At 47.4% G+C, this 20,553-nt stretch overlaps 1 protein-coding gene across 1 annotated transcript in view; it reads right to left on the reverse strand.

Moving 5' to 3' along the window:
- HIVEP1 (HIVEP zinc finger 1) overlaps positions 1 to 20,364 on the reverse strand; it is a 251,665-nt gene extending 231,301 nt beyond the window's left edge. The window contains exon 1 of the mRNA XM_086948991.1: positions 20,239 to 20,364. The gene's annotated coding sequence lies outside the window, so the exon portion shown is untranslated. The remainder of the gene's footprint in view (positions 1 to 20,238) is intronic.
- Positions 20,365 to 20,553: the final 189 nt, after the last annotated feature.

Consider the following 20,553-nt stretch of genomic DNA (forward strand, 5'->3'; position numbering starts at 1 on the left):
AATTAAAATTGCCAAACAACCATCACCCATACCACAAAAAATTGTGGAGAAAGAGTGAGCCCCTCACGGTAGAACCGCCAATGGGGTTATCTGGCTAGCAATTACCAGTGTACCCACTTATCATCATAGGTTGCTCTCTCTCATGAAAGTGGAAAGAAAAAGACAAAAACACACAGAAGAAAAGGACAAACACTATGTAACAATCCCTTTGCTTCACAACAGTCAGACAATGTGCTGAATGTTCGTGAAACAGCAAGTAACAAGTACCAGTCGCTGTTTACTGTACACATTCACCATAAACCCCAGTGAGAAAAAGAAAAAGTGAATCTCACACATTAAAATTGCAGAACTCACTGGCCACTCCTACTTTTATTCTGGGCTGTGAGTACTCCAAACTAAAAACAGACTCACATTAAACCGAGTTTTGTGTGAGTCTAGGTCGCCGACATGTTTCGTTGCTGTATTTTGTGCAACTTCATTAGGGCAATCAGGGGTTAACCGCTTTTAAATTCCACTCATATATTATTGTAACCTGGGGGTTGCATCTCTACTGCATACCTGCTACCTCTCTCAGGTGGACCTCCATGTCAACAGGATCACGTGTCCTAATGGAAACCCGCATCAGTCTAGGCTTCCGTACCGGTAACCAAACGCTCAGTCACTCAGCAGTGAATGTGTACACTAAACAGCGACTGGTACTTGTTACTTGCTGTTTCATGAACATTCAGCACATTGCCTATCCTGCTTACAGACAGGGTTATGGCCACTCAACTGGAAAGATTCCCTACTGTCACATTCAGAAGAACACCATCCATGAGGACACAACTAGTCAAGAGTAGCCATGAAATGAGCAAAGAAATTACATGGTTAAAACCCAAATCAGGTATTTTTAAGTGCTCTTCATGACGGACGTGTAAATTTGGGATTAACATCACCCACGACAAAACTCCATTCAGACAAAAGCAGATAGCTATTACTACCGCCTAAACACTGTCGCCATAAACTGGCAATAAAGAAAATGTTATTTCAAAATAACTTCAGCATTACATAACGTTTCAGTAGATAAAGTACCTCGAAGTATGCAGATATACTTAGAACAGGTAAAGAAACTCTTTAGTTTAAATGCACATCACATATCAAAAAACAATTCTGATTGGCACAAAGAAAAGGAACCACTAATTGTATACCTGTAGGCTGATGACAGATCAAACAAGCAAGAATGACTAAAAGCAGAAGAAAAGATAAAGGATGGAAAGAATAAAAAGCATTGGCAACGTAGAGTGTTAGTTCACCAGCCCTAGCACTGGAACGCCCTTTCCTTTCTGCAGGTGTGCAAATATTATTAGGAAAAATGCTGTCATTCATAGTGCAAGAAAGCCAATGAATGAAGTAGGCTGATCCACGGCTACATGTGATATGCTGGGAAGTGTGGAAAAAAGTATGAATGGTAGTTAAAAAGACCAATGGATGAAGAGCTATAACTCAATGCACCTGTGTGTGTGCATATCCACTTCTAGAACAAATGGGCGATGGATGATCCATGAGTAATGTCAGAAAAAAGTTTGCTAAACAAGATGGATAACTTGGAGGAGTAAACCTATAGATAAAAAGATACTTTATGGTGGGACTAGAAACAAGTTATTTTCCATCAGCATATCTTTTCCTGCATTGAGCCCTATCCTGCATTGAGCCCCATCCTGCATTGAGCCCCATCCTGCATTGAGCCCCATCCTGCATTGAGCCCCATCCTGCATTGAGCCCCATCCTGCATTGAGCCCCATCCTGCATTGAGCCCCATCCTGCATTGAGCCCAATCCTGCATTGAGCCCCATCCTGCATTGAGCCCAATCCTGCATTGAGCCCCATCCTGCATTGAGCCCAATCCTGCATTGAGCCCAATCCTGCATTGAGCCCAATCCTGCATTGAGCCCAATCCTGCATTGAGCCCAATCCTGACCATTACCTAAAGGTTAGTAATGAAGTGCACAGTTTTTACAAGGAATAGATACAAATGAGCAATTAATTGTTTTGATTATCTACATTAAAAATAAATTATAATAATTGGAAAATGATTCTCTACACACAAGAGGTCAGTAAAAACTAATGACATCAGTGCCAAACGGGCGCTTAAAATGAATTTAAAAAGTGGGATATTGTGAACATAAAATAATTACTGTTTCAGGAGACAAGGTGTTGTGCTCTGTCTAGGTAAGAAATCCTGCCACCATGTTGCAAGGGTGCTCAATGTTATTAGGTTGTGCGGCCTATTAAGATGCTGTGCGCCCAATTCTATGTTTCATGAATATCTGGAGAAACAATTATAGCTCAGAATCCTCATGTTCTGATAATTATGTTCTGCTGTAGCCCTTGTTGTTACTAAACAAATGCAGATTATATTTCCACGTCAGTCAGTCATTAAAACTTTATTTGGTTTGTTACAACCATAAAAAGTATACACTTTACATTTTGTACAACTTTATAAAAACACATAATGTAATACAATTATTAGAAATGCAACACAATCATTTCCTGGAGGATAACACGGCTCCTTTTGTTATTAATCAAATATCCTCTTAAAGCTATTAAAATCACAATCAATTTTACATATATAACAAAACCTTCCAAACACAATACATAAACTATTATTAAAATACAGTCTCATTTTATATTAGGGGGGCTACTTGCGCCTATAACTCCGTACACTGGAGAAATACCCTAACTCTGCTCATGAACTTCCCCAAAGCACATGCTATATCCAAATGTGTCATTCCCACTAAGAGGTTAGCAGCTTGTTTCCCATTCATAGTCCTGTATTTTTAAACATCGGGCATAAAATCTCCTTTCGTATCTAGCAAAGAACCATCCTACAGGGGGCATGGCCAAGCAGCATGGCCGACAGGACGTGAGCTCCTTCGGCTCCCTGCTGGCTGCCGCCTGATCCTGAAATTCTAATCCTTTCAGTGCCCATCGGCGAGTAATCGTGGAGTCCACGAGCCCGGACTGCACTGGGCTCTCCCCTGCCCAGTTTTGAGACGGCTAGCGGGCAGATCGGCGGAGTGCTCGGCCCGGACTGCCTGGCGCAGGACCTGCATGTACCTGAGGTCAGGGGCTGCGGCCTGGCCCCGAGCAACGGAGCTCTCCGGACGCGGGAGGACCCACTGCCATCGGGGCCTCCCGCAGTAACTGGGACACCGGAGTAGTGCTGAGGCCTCCTGGCGGGAAGGGGCCCGTGCGGAACATCCTGGCTAGTGGACGACTGGCCCGAAGTGGAGGAGGCAGCCAGTCCGGTTAGGGAGGCCCACTGCCATCAGGACCTCCCCTGGGTGAAGGAGGTGACGGCGGCAGACGGAGTGGCGTAGAACTTTTCCCGGATTGCCCTGTGAGGAGTTGCCTGGGCCCGTGGCCGGGGGCTGAGGTCTGGGCCTGCGTGACGGAGATTTCCTGGTGCGGAGGGGCCCACTGCCATCGGGGCCTCCCGCAGTGAATGGGGCGCCGGAGTGGTGCTGGGGCCTTCTGGCTGCCTGGGGCCCATAACTAATACCCTGGCTGAGTGTCGCTTGGACCGGAGTGGAGGTGGCGGTGGCCTGCCAGATTCGGGACGGGGCCGCTCAAAATTGCGGCCGGGGACTGGGCCTGTCATCAAGGACTGCGGGCGGAGTTTGACCGGGAGGCCCGCTGCCATTGGGGTGCCCCCCTGAGTGTAGGAGGTGACAGAGGCCGGCGGATCGGCAGAGACCTGGACCTGGATTGCCCGGAGGCGGGGCTGCCTGTGCCCGAGACCGGGGACTGCGGCCTAGACCCGAGCAACGTGATTCTCCTGGTGCAGGGGGTCCACTGCTATCGGAGCCTCCGCAGCGACTGGGGCGTTGGAGTTGTGCCGGGGCCTTTAGGCGGACGGAGGCCCGGAAGGAATACCCTTGTGGGCAGTAGCCTAAGGCGGAGTGGAGGGAGCGGCTGTCCGCCTCGGGATGGGGCGCCCCTATTTTAGACCGGGACCTGGGCCTGGCGGCACAAGTGGCAGGCGGATTGGTCCTGGGTGGCCCACTGACACTGGGCCCCTCTGAGTGGAGTAGGGGACAGCGGCGGACCGGGCCCTAATCGTGTTGTACATGACAGAGGAGGGTGTATTCTGCAACATCCCACAGACGGAGCCTCCGGGAGCTGGGACCAGGGACTAAGCCTAGATATCTCCTGTGGCCCCCTGGAGCCTGAGACGCAGACCAACAGTTATCCTCAGAGTCGGTCTGCACGTGTAAGGGAGTGATTGGGTCGGTGGCCGAGGGCCCGTGGGCCGGCCCCTAAAGGACGACTTCTCCAGGAAGACGCCGGCCGGCGTTGAGACTGCAATGTTCTTGGACAGTGTGGGGCCCAGATCTTGCCACTGTGGACCATGGTGCTTGGCGACCTGTACGTGTGAGACTCCCAGCTACTCTGAGTCGAGGGGCTAGTGGGGACTCCCGCGCCGTCGGAGACGACTGGAAGGGACTTTGCCGCTATTCATGATGCGTAAGGACAGAATGCCTAGGGCTGCGCAGCCCAACACCATAACGCAATACACTGGGCAGAGGCTCCCCTCGCAAAGACTCACACGCCAGTCGGGACAGGATGAGGGGGATCCGGCGCCGGAAGAGCCCTCCTGCGCGGAATTGTTAAAAGCGATACAGGGGTCCCACTCGGCCTTGGAGCGACGGATCGAGACTGTGTCCATCGACGTGAATCTCCTACGGACTGACCTGCGTAAGGTGGCCGATAAGGTCACAGATGCGGAGGGGAATATCACTCAACTGCAGGCGGAGGTCGCGTCCCTCAAAAAAACGGTCTTGCAACTCTCTGCCATGACGGAGGCCCTCGAGAGGAGAGCAGAAGATGCGGAAGGAAGAGAGCGCCGCAGTAACATACGTGTGCTGGGGATTCCTGAATGGGCGGAGGTGGGCAACCCGGAACGCTTCCTTGAGCACCGGATCCGTACGGTACTGTGCCCTGGGGGTCTGTCAGACGTCTTTGTCATAGAACGAGCCCACAGAGCGTTGGTCCCACCCCGAGGCCTGGAGTCCCTCCACGGGCTCTCATTGCCAAAATCCTAAACTACCGCAACAGAGACTGCATCTTTAGAGCGGCAAGGGAGTCTAAGGACCTCACGTTTGAGAATGCAAGGGTGTCCATCTTTCCGGACTATACACAATTGGTCCAGGAGCAGTGGAAGTCCTTTCTGGCAGTCAAACAAAAGCTCAGAGAGATGCATCTACAGTATATGCTGCTCTACCCAGCGAAGTTAAAGATTATATCCCAAGGGAAGGCGCACTTCTTCGGTGCTCCTGCGGAGGTTTGGGAGTGGCTCAAGATAAGGGGGGATGCCCTCCCTCCTGGAGAACAGGGAGGGGCCCGCAGCACATGGGAGACTAGACCACAGAGGCGGCGTAGCAGGAGAAGACGTCAAGGGTCTCGTACGGATGAGAGTGTAGAGGGCAACCGAGTCACCGTGAGAGAAGATGGATCCCTTCGCATGGATTTGACGGAGTCGGACCGTTTGCCAGCAGCATCTCAACCTTCCTCTCCTGGGGAGATCCTTGTGCCGGACACGTTGCAGCCCACTACAGAGGTGGTTTCCCCTACCAGTGCAACGGTCCCGGAGATGGCTGGAGCGCAGGGGCAGGTGCCGGACAGACTATCATGAGGAGGGGAACTGGCGCTGCATAGATTGCTGGACTCTGGACATGGTGCTTAACCGTTGTTGGACAGTAAGGGGGCTATTGATGATGGGGGGGAGCTCTACATGATTCTGAGGTTCGGGCGGGGGGAGCAGTTGGGGTTCGGGGGGGTTGGGCGAATGATGGACTCCTTCATTGTTAAGGCCGGGGTGCTGTTTTTTAGGTCCTGTTGGGCGGCCCGGTGGGGAGCCGAGTTGGGGGCGGGGGGGGGGGGGGGGAGTTGTTTTCTTTTTTTGTTTTCTGTGGGTAGGTTTAGCAAGGGTGGCAGATGGGAATGCTGTGCATGTTCTGGCACCAGCATGGGAAGGGCATATAGGCGGGTTAAGTTGTTGCTAGTATATTGCTCGTGGGTGGGGTTGGGTTGTTGGGAATGTTGTAGGCATTGCATGTATGACACGCCGGGCACGGGACTGGAGGGACACAGAGTGGAGTTCGGGGGGAGGCGGGACACGTAGTTGATAATGGGATACAAGTTTGTGAGCTGGAATGTGAGAGGGCTAGGTACTTGCACAAAAAGATACAGAGTACTGTCTTGGCTTCGTAGGCATAGGGTCGCGATTGCATGCCTTCAGGAGACTCATCTTACTGAGGAGGGGGCGCAGAAGCTGGGTAAGAAATGGCGGGCCAGGTGTTCCATTCTTCTTACTCTTCATACGCTAGAGGGGTGTTGATTTGGGTAGCGCCTGGGGTCCCGTTTGCAGTCCAGTATGTATAAGCAGACCTTCAGGGCAGATATTTGCTCCTCAGGGCTAAATTGGATGGTAGGGATGTTGCCCTTCTAAATACATATGCACCGAATGTGGATGATCCGGGCTTTTTCCCAGCTCTACAGGATGTCCTAGTTGATGACTTGGGAGCGCAGATTTTCTGACTGGGAGACTTAATTGTGTTCTGGACCCGGTCCTTGTTGGTCTCCGCCACGGGAGGGCACGAAACCCCGAATGACAGCACAGCTTCAGGAGGTCATGGAAAATATAGGGGCTGTAGATATCTGGTGGGAGGCCAATCCGACGCTGCAGGAATATACCTGTTTTTCTCCTACTCATAATACACACAGTCGACTTGATAGAGTTTTAGTAGCCAACGCGGAGAGCAGCATGGCTATGGAAGTGACACATCAGGTGCGCTTTCTGTCCGACCACTCCCCAGTGGTTTGTCTGGTGAGATGGGGAGCCCCGGTTTCCCGTCCACGTACTTGGAGGTTCCCAGTAGATATCCTCCGTGACTCCATGGGACGAGCACATGTTGAGAAGGCCCTAAAAGACTATGTAGACCTTAATTGGGAGGTGGGAGACCTGTCGCTGGCCACTAAATGGGGGGCCCTGAAGGCAGTGGTGAGGGGAGCCTGTATGGGTTTGACATATGGAGTCTGGAAACAGCTTCTCCAGGACTTGCAGACGGCAGAGGAGGGGCTCTTGCGTGTCCAGACTGCGGGGTCTCCTGACTACCTACAGAGGACGGAAGAGCGGGTAGCCCAAGGGAAGGTCCATGATATTCTGAACCGACTGGATAAGTATACCCTAGGCCAATATAGGCAGAGGCATCATAGAGAAGGAGACAAATCGGGGCACTGTTGGCCTGGATCCTTCGTAAGGAGCAAACCCCGGAACGTATTGTGGCTCTATGGGACACCCATGGGACTGTGGTCCACTCCGAGCGCGCAATTCTTGAGACTCTTAGATCCCACCTCCAGCAGGTATACACTGCGGACCCAGGCATCTCGGAGGCCTCTTATTCCCCTTATCTGCAGGGGCTGACTCTCCCATCTATCGCCGCAGCAGACCAGAAGGACTTGGATGTGGCACTGAAGGTGGACGAGGTGCGGGTAGCCCTCACCCGCCTGCGAAGTCACCGGGTAGTGACGGATACCCGCCGGAGTTTTACCAAGAGTTCGGAGGCACGATGGCACGTCTCCTGGTGCAGGTCTACGCCGAAGTCTTTGAGACCGGATCTCTTGCACGGAGCATGTCCAGTGGAGAAATTTATATGATCCTTAAACCGGGGGGGACAAGCTCGACCCTTCCGCATATCGCCCAATCACCATGATCAATGCAGACGTAAACATTTTGACTAAGTTATTGGCCACCCGGTTGGCCCCGCATATGGCGCAGTTGGTCCATCCGGACCAATGCGGCTTTATTCCAGGGCGTAACACCGCCATAAACCTGAGGCGCTTGAACCACATTATACATGAGGTTCAGGGGTTGGATGATCAGATGGTGCTCGTCTCGGTTGACCTCGCCAAGGCGTTCGATACCGTAGACTGGGCTTACTTGCAAGAAGTTCTCTGGGTGGTGGGCCTGGGCCCAAACTTTTGCCGTTGGGTCCGTATTTTATATAGCTCCCCCCGGGCGCGGGTGAGATTGCGAACGGCGCGTTCGGAGGAGTGGCAGTTGGGGCGGGGTACACGACAGGGGTGTCCCCTTTCACCACTACTCTTTGCTCTAGCAATAGAGCCTTTGGTCGTCCGGGTCCGACTGGAGATGTCGCAATGGGGCAACAAGTGGGAGACACATGTAATATTGTCTCCTTGTATGCAGATGATGCTTTATTTTATCTGAGGGCCCCGAGGGAGGCGCTTCCTGTGTTGCTCAATCAGTTGGATCGGTTCGGGGATGTGTCGGGACTGCGACTCAATAGACGTAAGTCTCCGATTTACCCGTTGTCAGGACTGGGGTCAGTGCCCCGGGACGATCTGCCGGAGCTCGGGCTCCGTTGGGAGATGGATAGTTTTCGTTACTTGGGGATTCAGGTGGCGCCTACAGAGGAGAGTTCCCTGGCCTGCAATATTGATAAGGTGCTTCCGTCCCTGCAGGGCTCCGTGTCCTTTTGGAACACCCTCCAGTTGTCTCTTATGGGCCGACTTGCTGTCGCTAAGATGGTGATGCTGCCTAGGACACTTTATATACTGCAGAATACGTTGTGTCCCCTTCCCCCTAGGGTCTTTTGGACTCTGAACATGCTCCTTACATCCCTACTTTGGGCGAACCGGCGTAGTCGAGTTGCCCTTCACACAATGGTGAGATCCTATGATGAGGGAGGTCTGGAGGCCCCACGCTTTGACCTGTACTATTATGCTGCGCAGCTGCTACCGGCTGTCAGATGGTTCGCAGAAGCAGACGTTTGGGAAACGCAGCTGTTGGCGGGTAGAGCGACGGTGCAGGAGCTTCAAGTGGCGTCGATGTGGGGTAGGAGGTCAAGCGAGACTTTGCCCTACATCGTGAGACACACGGCAAATGTTTGGCACCGCTTCATTGAGAGGGTGCTCCGGACAGCACCCTTCCACAGACCTGCCGCTTTGGGTCCTGGCGCTCATGGTGTCGATGGAACTTCATATGTCCTTTCGGGCCTGGCGGGTGCGAGGCTGTGAGACCCTGGCAGACCTATATCCAGCCAACACCTTTTTGACACATGAACAAGCGGAGGAGGCTTTTGCCCTGGGTAGAGGACAGTACCTAAATTACCAGGGATTGAGGGATGTGGTGAGGTCGCAATGGACGCAGTATCTAGAGATTCCCCCAGTGACTCATACCTTGGACATTTTACTGTCTTGTGGCAGAGGACGTAGACTTATTTCCCTGCTGTATGCGGCCATGCGTAGGGACTCTACCCCGCCGGTCCCTCCGGAGTGGGCGGCCTGGAAAGTGGATTTGGGCGCCCCACTGGATCAGGGTCAACACAAATGAATAGGGGCCCTTACAAAGAAGGTTTCTTGTAATGCGCGCTTTAAGTTGATACATTTCAATTTCCTGCACCGCACCTAACTCACTCCGATCTTATTGCAGCGTTACTCCCCGGGTAGGAGCAATGATTGCCCTAGATGTGGCGCGGGGGGTACGGAGTTCCTGCACTTGGCCTGGGACTGCCCACTGGTCCAGAATTTTTTTTTTGGGGGGGGGAGGGAGGGGGGGGGCGGGTGGAACATATATTCGCCACAACGGGGATCCGTATTACATGGACACCTTTACACTGCTTGTTGGTGTTGGTACCTAGGCCAAAGAAACGGAAATTGTCTTATAAATTGATGCAATTGATGCTGGTGCTGGCCAGACGTAGGGTGGCTATTACTTGGATGGGTCAGAGGGCCCCAGAGGTTCCCAGGTGGCTGAGAGATGTGCGAGAATGGTCCCTAGCAGAGGAGACACATATGCAGAGCTGTAGAAGGGACGAGAGACTGCAGGAGGACCTGATGGCCTGGCGAGTAATGTGTGCTATGATAGAGGTCCTGGGGCACGCTTCCTATAGTGATTCAGAAGGGACGAGTGCAGAGTTATTCCCACCGATGGATTTGGGCACTGAGGACGACACCAGAGATGCCCCCGGAGACACAGCGGAGGTGGGGTGAAGGGTAGGGACTGGCCCAGTGCTCACAGGATGCTAGCTGCTGTCTGTTATTTTGCAATGTGTCCTGGGTAGCTATGTATCTCAATGTGGCCCTAGGTCGACAAACCGTGCCTTAATGAGTCAGTCGATGTGCGTATGTGATGTTTTGATGCCAAATGGGGGGATGTTATTGTATGTTTATTTTGCACAAAATGACAAAAAATAAAGTTTAAAAAAAGAACCATCCTACAGTCTAATAAAATATGTATGATGTCACAGGAGGTACCTAACATACAAGTACAGTTACCATCACTATTTATCATGAGGTTTTTGACATTATTTACGAAACAGAGATTTATTCCCATTCTCACTTTTAATACCTCTCGCCTTAGACGGTAATTCGGTAACCTGTCTAAATAGGGATACGGTTGATCTTCTGAAGCCCATGCTTGGGTCATATGGGACACCGATGTTTTCCGCAGGAGGTACTCTCAATCACATATACAGGACACATCGGCTCATATTTCCACGTCAATTCTTATCCTTCCGCAAAAATTAAACAGACTGAATTAACTGTATCTGCCTTTGTGTTTCGTTAGCTCGGTCTTGCTTCTGCAAACTTTTTTATCCCATCAAGTGTTCTTGAAACTAGGCTTTACAACAACAACTATTATCTCACCTGATTGTAGACTTCTGACCGGTCTTTAATTTATTTAACAAGATGCAAAGTCTTTAAAGCGGTCAATTAATTGCTCTAGACAATTTGGCAACATTTTGCTGGGTCATCGCTATGAGCATTTAGGCCTTTCAATAAAAAAATTATTGATTCTGTTCATCCACACATTTAAATTCTCACAAGCCCCTTTTAATCTCTAGGTCTGACTTGACTGAGACGTTAGTTTTCTTGCATCAGTGTAAGTATTTTCTTCATGGATTGGCCTTTCTCAACTACTCGATTTTTTGACTGATCAGTTCATCCTCGATTTGCGGTTTTTCTTTGCTTGTTTTTTTGCCTGTGAGATGGAGGGTTCCATGAGTGAGCAATGCCAGGGATCCTCATTATCTCTTCTAGGGTGAGTTAGTGTTTATGCCCATTTCAGTGTTGCTTACTGCAAACTACAGGGTTGGCATAGATTGTGTGCCTCCACCCCAAAATAACTATCTTCAAGCAGTGCCTAATAGCAAGAAAAAGGATTTCTTATTGGACATTTAATGATCTGAGATCACATTGTCCTAAGGGTGTAACATAAAGTACCCCTAAGACTTATAATCTCAAGACTCAATAGGTACAAGGGGCGTCTTTAATAGCCAGTATATGAATCACAAGTATTCCATTAAATCCTCTCTGCTAGCTTGCCATTCTTCCTGAGGCCCGGCTTCCTTTAACTTTCACTTACAACAGAAAAGTCAGGCCAATCTCCAGATATTCATAGCGCTCAGACCAACTATTTAATATTTTGTACCACTCGCATCCATTTCTAATTAGGGCAAGAGTGTAGGCAATCTTTGTGAAATATCTAGCAGGTTTGATCTAGACTAAAAGCAAGAGTAACAATTCCTGATCATAATCACATATAGTTTCCATCAATTAATATAGAATCTGCATTCGCCATGTGGCTTCAAAGGGTTGATGTGATCATGAGGAGTCTTTGTACCTAGTAGGAGGCCACTCATACTTTCGAAATTGAGTAGTAGTATTGCACCCCTGGACACAAAACCCATCTGCATAATCTTAGCAAGCTGCAGATAAATCATGATACTCTTAAGGAATGTGATGTGTAGCAACACAAAGATTGCGACTGCAATTTTCCTGTTCTTGGAAACAGTGCTGCTTACTACATGACAGATGAAGCTATGAAGTACCAGGCACTACTAGAAACCCAAGCAGTCTCAGAAACCAGTGGAATGTGTACAGTTTCCATTGCAGTACCTCCAGATGATAGAGATGTCCCATCAGTGTCCTCTACCTCTTCTTTTCCTCTGGTTACACTCTTGACACATAAAACTTACCGAAGCTCTAGATTTAATTTGGGCATACAATAACATGGTCTAAGATGTCAGAATAATAATCATACGCAAAGGAGCACTATCCATGGCAGACACTTGAAATATTGGTGCCTAATTGGGGCCTGCAGTTTGCGAAAGAACAGCCATGTTTCCCTCCATCTGTAGGCAATGGCTAATGAAATGACCTAACCACAGTACAAGCACACGCCTGCCTTTCCACACCACTCTTCCTCTTCAGCGGCTTATTGTATTGTGACATTCACATTTGTATAGGTTTTGGGTAGCTTTAGTTGTCCGAATCTTGGGCATATCTAGTACCAAAGGCCGATGCTGTGTTCTAAGGGCCAGATGTATCAAACTGTTTTGCCCATTCTGTGTCATGGGAAAATTTGTTCATACATCTGGCCCAAAGTCTTTCAGTTCAGCGACCCTGTTGCTGCTGAAGAAATCCAACGGAATCCTCACAATGCCAGCTGCAAAGTGGTCCATAGCTTGTATTCAATGTGTGAAACCTATAAACAAGGCAATGTGTGTACTGTTTAACGGACGTGCGTTGGGGTTTCCTCAAAAGGGAAATAAAACCTCGCTCTTAAAGTGTTTTTGTGATACTACGCCAGCAAAACAAAATACTAACGACTGTAAATGGGGGAATAAACAACGCCTTTGCCGCAAATGCATTTTCGTTCCAATAGCTGTCACTTTCTTGGCATTATGCTGCCGACAGCAACACAGCCACCCCCATCCGCGGCTAGGCGGGTAACTGGATTTATGATGTAAATAGCTTCTGCAACCCACGTGTACTGTCAAATAATGTATTTCAGAGCACCAATTACCGCACTGCAATATCGCATCGGCACGGCTATTGCCAGGGACAAAACACCAGCCCAGCCTGGATGAGATACCATTTATGGGAGATGAAACAAACTTTGAATAGCTTTATTGACTGAACTGCATCCGTTGCCTTCCCTCTTCATCAAAAACGAATTAGGAACTTGATGCAGCCGACGGGAATGCCGGTTGGTTCAAATCATTTCTCACGGTGTTGTTGAGTCATCTGGAGAACTGCTCTTACCAGGCAGAAACTGGCTTCATTTTATATTTAATGTTGCATGCTGATTAAAATTAATGACTCCATAACAAGAGTTCACGTTAAGGGCTTTGTATAAAGAGTTATCCGAAAATTCGAGCAGCATGCTGCCATTCAATAAGGTTTATGTTATTCAATGTCAGGCAAACAAATTTTCGATTTGCATAATTTTTTACAGGAATGAATGAATGATTCCAACGAGGACAGTTGGAATCGAAAATATTTCTGCTGTTCATAACTGTGTCGCTCTTCAGGAAACTCTGCAATAACCAGATGGGCTCATGAAAATATGCTGTCCAATGTTTATTAAAAACCATAGTATGTGCACTCGACACACTATTCATGAAAGGAAAGAAGGACATTAAGACATCTGGGCTTAATATTTATAATTTCTGAGTTAAATTCTCACGTTCTTGGAATTCCCAAATAATTCTAAGGTGCTTACATTTCTAATCATGCATACATGTGGAACAGGTATATGGGCACGTGTACATTTCTATAACAGGAATGCTACAACGCAGGAACACACACCCCTGTTGAGAAAGCCCTTTTGCTAAAACCTCACAAATTTTACCCATATTACCTACCCACTATCAAAATGGTTTTTATCCCATCTTGGACACGGATAAATCTTTGGCCATTTTCAAAGTGGGAAATTCAATAACCATCTGGGGCAATAAGCCACAGAGTGCAAGTTTGTTGGTGTTTATCAAGAGACCACAGCATTATCTTTCATCCACCAGCTATGTATCTCAGTTTTTCCATTACTGTAACATCTGCCGCCTCTGGCGGAGTGTGTGCGTTGGCTCTGACCTGTATAAGTGGTGTGCACAAATGAGAAGTAAATATTAATTTTTCATCTATATCTATACTGTCTCCTATTGACTCCTGGGGCTCAAGGCCGCATGTACAAAACATACCCCAACAGCCACCCCCGTAGTAGCTGTGCGCTTTAGAAATATTTTGATCTGTTCATTCATTTGTTTTCACTATACAAGCTGGGACCATTCTCTGAAGTCTATTTGAACATATACGCCATGCGCCTGATGGAGCCATAATCAGATCAAATACATCCAACTATCTGGAAAAGTTGGACAACACAAGTGATTCACTCGTTCTGGCTCTCGCGGCTGACTTTCACTCAAGAATCTTGTTCTCCATCTTCAAGTGCACAGCACCTCCTTCTTCCCTGGAATACACCAACTGATGTCCTCCACTGGCCGTAATGCTGTGGATAATCAACAGTGTGGCAGAAGAGACTCATGCGAGTTGAAGTGAGATCCACCACCTTTGGATGTTGGTGACAGCTTAACTGGAGTTCGAGGCTGCCTGACCCCGCTAATTGAACCCAATTAATAATGTACAAATTCTTGGAGTAATACAATTCAAAAAGGTTGAAGAAACCTAACAGAAGAGTATGAACCGGTTAAAACAGGCATCTACTTCTTCACCATAATGACCGTATTTCCACCAAGAAACTTTCTGATACTTGCTGTGAGAAGATTCAATAGTGACCAGGAGACTCAGCTTTATTAACTCTGTGTCAAGCTTTCTAACAGAGGCTGTAGTTCAAATTAACTTACAGTTACGTAACATTAGGAATTGACTTTTCCTGTTATCGCCTTCCGCATGAGTTTGTACCACATTCAATATTTACAGTAATATGTGATGGTCACTACTTAATTCAGGAATAGGCTCTATGATTCAGCTATAAACAAATCTCCATAAATTGGTACGAAATGAATTTAAAAGGCCAACTGCATCACGGCCCAAGTGAATTTGCCACTATGTCACCATTAACACACCCATTCGCAACCCTTTAAATTCACCAAAAAGATCCACTCGACAAGCTTAAATAACATCCTACTACACAAGGTTTAGAAAGGATATGCTCTTGTAAATCCCAATATTCACAAACTTCTGTAACTGCATATTTCTGTCATTTAACGGCCGGCGTTTTTGTATTAAATTCACCAACTACAACAGTCTGAAATTGAGACGTAGTCTGAAAATTAATGGTAGTTCAGCTACAGGGATCGAGGATCACAAGTCAAGGCAGCGGTAGTACAAGTACAACCAAAAACATTGTCAGGATGTCAGACGGCAGAATGTTATTCTGGTTTGTAGCTTCAAGCAGAACACCAAAGGAAATGCACAGGGAGGCAGAGTGACCACTCACAAGTTGGATGGTTGCTGGTTGCACTCCCTGTGTCAGTAAGCTCTTCTAGGTGCTAAAAACACAGAGACCACAGCTAGGCTTCTCCTCATGAACAGTTTCTCCTCCTGCAAGGCTGTGCATTCTCCTTTACCCTCTGGGCAGGCAAGTAGACGTCTAAGCAGACCCACGGCTTCTCCAGCAAGCTGCGCCTTCAGGTGATCCCCCTCACACCCCAGAGATTGACCATCATGAAGACACCAGTTCTGGTCCCACAATAACTGAAGTACTTCACTGAGCACTCCAGTCCTTAGTCATGAACAGTTTGAAACTGGAACAAAGTGGGATGATTTGGGTACCTCTTTTATACACATTTTGCAGACAGAGGATGGTGATCCACCCACTGTCTAATGTCCTGGCATCAGTTTGAGGTGGTTCTCTTTCAAATATAATTTTCTTGTTGCAATGCAGATACAGCTGTTGTGCAAGGTGTTGATGTGCTTCCCTCTAGCTTGCAAGGACCGCTTTTGTGACCAGGGGAAAAGACCACTTAATGAATTGGTGCATGACCTACTAGTACCCACCACTCACTCTAATAGTTGGGTCAGATCCTGGAGCAAAATAAACCATTATTTGCCATGAAAATGAGTGTCCATTGTAGCAGAGTATATTAGCCACACCAGGCCACAATCAAAGATATATTTACATAATCTGACCCTAATTTGGCACTCTATCCACCGTGTTATTCCATATAAACTCTGTGAGCATGGAGATTAGTCACTTAAAGAAATGTGGAATCAGTTTGTAAGGTAGGTTCTCCTTAACATATAGGATAGGAGCTGTGGGTGTACAATAATTTTCGGCAGGGTCACCCCTACTGGTCAGGGTCAGTTGCAGCAGTTCTAATGATGGAGAATCACTTTTCATTGTTTCTAACATTGGGGAGATATTGCTCACCCAACTCTGTATCTCAATGTGGACTATAGGCATCCAAAGTAGCAGATTTGGCCCATAGCCATAAATAGCTGTGATGATAATGAACTTAATTGTACCAGTTCATCTCCTCCGCAGGAAAGACACTTCACCGTTTTAGACCCATTCACCCTCAACCCCACCTGGGTCTCAATATGTTCAAAATCGTTTTGGCTTTTGGATAGGAGCTAGCAGGTTTGCTAGATAAATCAGGAAGACAACAGCATATATAGACACATGCTCTTCCAGCCATGGAAACCACGCATATCCTGTGATGCATTTAGCCCCTTAAATACCTTCTTTCCACGTCCAAAACATACAGAAGTGAATAAAGAGGGCACCTCTGGTGGGACAATCAACCCGTTGAGAAGGATGCAGAGAGAGCTCCACTCAACATGCTCTCTGGCCAAAGGTTGGTGATCCACTAGGAGCACCCATGAAACAAATGTGGAAGCAAGGCCCATGCCACTGTGGAACATGAGAAGGAAGTTGCAGTTTAGATTTTTGAATGAGTCTTCAAAATCAACCATGAGAAGTGCGAGGGGCTCACTAAACTTGTATGCCAATCCAAGGGAATTAAACACCCTCCCAGTGTTGTGGCAGGTGGACCTACTGGTGTTCATGCCACTTTGGTCAATATGGACCACTGAGGTAATTACTTTAACAAGCCTATTGGCCAACATCTTGATCAGGATTTTGGCCACTATACAGATTAGCAAAGTAGGTCTATAAGACCCACAGAGGCCAGGCAAATTATTTGATTCCAAGATAGCACTGATGGCAGCCCCACTGGGCTCTGCAAATTGCTTCCCTTGAGGAAATCAATACTGCTAGGAAAGTATGAACTAGCAAGCCAGGTAGCTTTTAAACAATTCCATCGGGATCCTTTTGGGTTTGGGCATTTTTTTGGCTTGCAGTACAGGATCACTTCTTTAATTGTAATGTTCCAGTGAGTGTCGCTCTCTTCACCTCCAAGAGCATGGCCACCGGGAGGTGAGTCACAGGGTTGAAGAGTGCTTCCAGGTTTATTTGAGGCGGTGGGCAGCACAGTCTGAGGTAGAATTGTGCAAATGTTTGTGCATTTGTCTCTATGTCCTCTTATAGCTGGTCTGTATCCTACTGTATGTCCCAGATACATTTGCCCTGCACTGCTCTTTGGCATAGCTAGTATACAAGCTTTCCCAACTTACTTACCTGCTAATACACCGGGTAGAGAATCATCTCTGCTAGGGTTCGCTTAGCAGAAGCTGCCAATAAGGCAACTTGGATGTCTCTAGTGGGCTAAAGGCTCTTTCTGTTGACTGTCTCGGATTCAGGCCCCCAGTTACAGGATATCTGACTCCATATGGATAAGCACTTCCTGCCAAACTCTTGAGTTGGGGGATAAAGCTTATGGCTTTCCCTCTCATCACAGGTTTAAAGGATTACCCATAGGGTCTTTAGAGAATCTATCTACCCCTTATTTAGCAAAATGTATTGCTTTGTTTCCTCCCTAAGGGCTTCCATTAGCTCTGTACTGGTGAGCAACCAAGCGTTCAGTTGCCACTTAGCCTGCAACCTAGTGCCTTCACCTCCTATGGTTAACTCAATCAGTGTGTTATAGGATAACCACCTTGCTGGATCTGTGACTTGAACCATTAAGTTCTCTCACTATCATTTTTTCTGTGGGATGACATGGGAACTGGGGATTGTTGTAGCACCAGAGTAGCTGTCGTGAAACACTATAAACCCCAAAATGAATCAAACAAAAGCAGAAAAATCCCCCAACTCCCCACAGTTTCAAATGACCAATGAATTGAAGATCTGCTCTCAGCAACATCTTTCTCTGTAGCACTGGAAACTCCTCTACAATCACTTGAGGGCAGTCAGCTGCTAGTTGCACTACTGCGGAGTATATCAATTCCAGGTACCAGTCACAGCAGTCACGAAAGAAGAGAACAAGTCTACGTATTCTGTACTTAAACCTACCCCCCTCACCATCAACAGCAGCCCCACCCTAGTTCCCAGAGTGTTCATCTTCAATTGAAGTAGTTTTCTTGGAGCTTACCCGCTCTGCCTCTATTGTGTTCCTGTCTTTTGAAATACTGTTTCAGTGGGAGCCCAGACCACACCATGGTTCTACTCTGTGTCCATTCGATCCAAGTCTTAAGCCCGACATCTTTTGTTCCCTGGAAATCCCCGGGAGCCCAGGACCCAAGAGGGCCTCTTCCTTGAGCACAGATGTTCCTTTCTCTTGCAGTATCTCCTAGCGGCAGGTCGTTCTTCAAGGTTGATCACCCAGTAGTGACTTGAGGAACTTCCGTTCTTCCACCTAATCCCACCCTTATTCAAGCAAAGCAAAAAATAACGACTTAGATTGAAAAAAAGATCGTGAATTTCAAAGGGACAGCAGCATAGGTCATAAATGACTTTTTTTTTCTCATGTGCTGGCCTGTACTTGCAGATGTGGGATTACTTTGGAGTCTTCTTCAATTGTCATGTTCCAGTCAAGTGTCACCCTCTTCTATTTCCGAAAGCATGGCCATAGTGTGGTGGGTCACAGGGTTTAAGAGTGCTTCCAGGTTTATTTGAGGCTGTGGACAACACAGTCTGGTAGTAATGTGCAAATGTTTGTGCCTTTGTCTCTATGTTCTCTTATGGATGGTCTGTATCCTACTGTATGCCCCAGATATACTTGCCCTGCACTGTACCATAGCCAGAATACAAGCTTTCCCACCTTACTTTCCAGCTTATACACCATACTCCAAGAAGAGAGCCATATCTGCTTGGCAGCACTTAAGTTAAACCAAATGTAATCTATTCGCCACTAGGTTGTTGAGAATAACTGACACCCTTATTGTGTCCTTATGATAAAGGTGTCGGAATCAGTCTCAATGAATCAAGTTCCAGGTTAGATGAAACTCAACATCCAGACTTCTCCCTGTAGCTCATGTAAATATTGGATATAAAGTTTAACAAACTACGGTCAGTGACAAGCGCCTTGAGGCATTCCGAACGATTCCACCACCATTGCATCACAGTAATCCTGTCCTTCCATTTCGCTGCCCCACGGTTGGAAAAAACCCATTAAAGTTAGCTGCCCAACAAGTCTTTCACCCTACCCCTCTTCAGAATCTAGCCAGAAAAACTGAGTAATCAAGGCTTACACATACAGCTGATAAAAACTAATTTCTTTAATGATGAGTTGTGTTATATAATATGCAGGGAATGAACATTTGGTTTGGCCCTAATGGAAAGATTCAGCCATAGCAAGGTTAATGGTTGGCATAATCATGTGCCTAGTGTAGGCAGCGCAAGACAATCAACTGAAACAAAAATCATGACTAAGAAATGGTCTTTCCTCAATTCTCACGGAGCATGCAGCCTGTACAGTTTGCACTACACACTCACAATTTGCTCTGCACAACGTGGATTAGTGCACATGGCTCATGGAAATTATAGATTAAATATGCACTCAGTCAGAACTTATTTAAATCGGCCCACGGTTCCTTGTGTTCAACATAACAGTAATAAAGTTGTGTTCAAATCATCTAGAGACATAACAAGGGCGTTGGTGGCCCTCAGTTGTCCATTGTCAATAAACTCACACAAAATACCCTCACAATTGGCCACTGATCGGTACATTCCAACTTTCAGGTTCTCTAAAGAAGTTGAGAACTAACAAACAGCCATGATGCCATGACACATTTCCGGCCCTCAATACAGTTTGATGCATTGTTTGCAAGGCAACGGCACTCTAGGCAAAGTTAAATATTTTCCTGCACTCCACTAATCTCGTTAATTAATGAAACAGACACACTTTTCAGAACTTTGATTTTCTGGGACGGTCCATTGAGCAGATGCATCCCAAAAATAGGCCAGTTAGTGACTGGTGGACCACCAGTACGCTAAGATATGTAAATAGTTAGCAATATAGCATGGCTAAACAGGAAGTACGTCATATAAAGAAAATGCAGTTCAGCCGAATTAAACAACATTATTATTACCTGGACAGCTCTTTGTGTTTCCGACCCGGGGCACGCTATTATCTTGAAAAAATGAGCTTGAGTTCCGGTTCTGCTGCAATAACTGCCAAAGTCGACCGCCTCACTGTTATCCCTAGTACATTAAAATACCACCACCTCAGCCAGCCAGTCTGTCGGAAGCATTCCACGTTTTTAATCTGGATGTGCGCGTGCACAGAAAGGCGAAGAGCAGAGCCACGGCCACCTCACCGAAAGATCAAGCCTTGGTCACCCCAGCAGCACTACCGTTTGTAACATAATACGTCTCCGAACAATTTAAACGCCGAAAGCGGTGCG

The sequence above is a fragment of the Lissotriton vulgaris genome, unplaced genomic scaffold, assembly GCF_964263255.1.
Source record: "Lissotriton vulgaris unplaced genomic scaffold, aLisVul1.2 SCAFFOLD_1211, whole genome shotgun sequence".
Classification (NCBI taxonomy): domain Eukaryota; kingdom Metazoa; phylum Chordata; class Amphibia; order Caudata; family Salamandridae; genus Lissotriton; species Lissotriton vulgaris.